Raw genomic sequence first — 2,235 nt, forward strand, 5'->3', positions numbered from 1 at the left:
TGATTAGTTTTTTTGCAGATGAAGGAAGGTGGGGTGGCACATAATTGATTGTTCAGTGTTATGTTTAAGGTACAAATAAAACAAAAGCAAAAGTTACTCAAATTCGTTGATTTTTGTAATAGTTAAGAAGGAAAATATTTTAATGCTATTTATTTAATACAGTTGAAAATTAGAAAATCTAATGTTGAGATTGAAAGATATATATTATTCTCTATTACCTTACAGCTTATGCATTATTTTAACAGGTCCAGACGCTGTCTCAAATGGGCGGTGCAAGCTGTGGAGACACAGTGAGATGAATGATGAGGAGGATAGGGACCTATGGGGTCTGGTCTCAGTATTCACTCGTTGGGCGCAAGAGGAAACGTGTCTTCAAAACCTTGGATATTTGTAATGTAATAATAAGTACGTAAATTTGACATTTTTTTGGATTATATATATGTCTGCATGTATTATGTATTATACTTGCATGCTTGTTAATGACTTGTATTCTAGTCTTGTGGGTATCTCCTTTCTCCTACGGGCCAAATGCTTTGTTCTTACCTAGCATTTTGCTTTGTTTGGGTATGAATGTTTGTGTACCTTCATTGTATATTTTGCAAAATTTGCCATATATCTCATTACTCCTCTGCCTAGCAACAAGTCTGTCTAATTATACTCAATAACTATTTTTCAAAGTTCCCCATAGTGTCCTTTATTGAAATAGAGTTCATGAACCGTTTCAATATCCTTATTTTCTTCTAGATTATATCTTAAAGTATATTTAAATGTTATTGTGACATTGCATTGCAATTGAGCTGCGTTGTTAACCATTCTGTTCATTTCATGAGTATATTTTATTTTCTATTTTTTCATATCATTTTTTTTATCTGTTTTTATTTTTCAGTGATGGGAATATCAGATCATTTGATGTTCCCATCAGAAAATTGGGAAAGTCAGATCTTTTGATGTTCCCAATTTTCAGATGGAAGCATCAGACCATCATGGAATGCATGGGATGAGGTAGTTTAGAATGGTGGGGAGGACGACAGGGGGGATGGTGGGGAAGACGAGGGAACAGAGGAGAGGGTAATGGTGGGGAGGACGAGGGGACAGGGGAATGGAGAATGCTGGGGAGGACAAAGGGGACGAGGGGACGGAGGAAGACTGGAGAACAGGGGAACACCTAAATAAAAGCCAACAATGTTATTACTCTGTGGCTTCTTGTCTCCTGACAAAAAGAATTATAATTATATATATTAATTAATTCTTATAACTTTCCAGAAGCCTGTATCAACACCCACACTAATGCAACTGAAAGAGATGTTGAGACAAGTATTGCTGATATGTTGAAGAACGCCCCAAACAAACACGGTGGAAACAGATACAAGGTAAAGTTTGCCAATTTGCTGTAGTCTAATTCAATCTCTTTTTAGTAATCTTTGTGAACATTTATGCAATGAATAAGATAAAATAATGTAATTGATTTTGACTAAATATGTAGATATATTTAATTTTCTGAGCACTAATAATGAAAGAAAACCAAAATAAGAGGTGGCTACTATCTCTAATAATGGGCTGGAATAATACAGGATATAATAATATATAAATATATATACATATATTTATATATATATATATTTATTTATATAAATATATATATGATATATATATTCTATTCTATTAGTCTATTCTATTCTATAGTTTTATATAGATTCTTGTTTTAGTTTTTTTCTATAATATGGAAAGGGTTTTTAATTAATAAATTAAATATTATATAATAAAATAATGTATTATTGAAAACAATTAGTAACAAACAATATTTCATTACAGGGTGGTGAAGCAAGAATACATGTGCATCACATAGCAGAGTCGGATATGACGAATAATGAAAACAGCGGAGAGCCTGGTGCATGGCATACCGCTGAATCTTCTCTAATGTCTATATAGAAGAATCTTTGTTTCTGTGTGTATATATGTATATATATCATTAATAAAATATATATATATATATATATATATATATATATAACTGAAAACTCACACCCCAGAAGTGACTCGAACCCATACTCCCACAACTGGTATGTACAGGGACGCCTTAATCCGCTTGACCATCACGACCGGACAAAAGGAAGTGATAGCCGAGGCTATATGAACCACTTCCCCGCCGGCACTCGGATGGTAATCTTGGGCATAGCATTTTATCAAATCACCTCATTCTTTGGGGCACACGTGAGGAACACAAATGCAAACAAG

General features: G+C 33.6%; 1 long non-coding RNA gene across 1 annotated transcript; it reads left to right on the forward strand.

Moving 5' to 3' along the window:
- The first annotated feature begins 251 nt into the window (after positions 1–251).
- On the forward strand, positions 252–1,954 carry LOC138353620 (uncharacterized). Its single transcript, XR_011223211.1, has 3 exons — positions 252–405; positions 1,264–1,370; positions 1,813–1,954. It is a non-coding gene; the product is annotated as an uncharacterized lncRNA (long non-coding RNA).
- The last annotated feature ends 281 nt before the right edge of the window (positions 1,955–2,235 follow it).

The sequence above is a fragment of the Procambarus clarkii genome, chromosome 59 (assembly GCF_040958095.1).
Source record: "Procambarus clarkii isolate CNS0578487 chromosome 59, FALCON_Pclarkii_2.0, whole genome shotgun sequence".
Classification (NCBI taxonomy): Eukaryota; Metazoa; Arthropoda; class Malacostraca; order Decapoda; family Cambaridae; genus Procambarus; species Procambarus clarkii.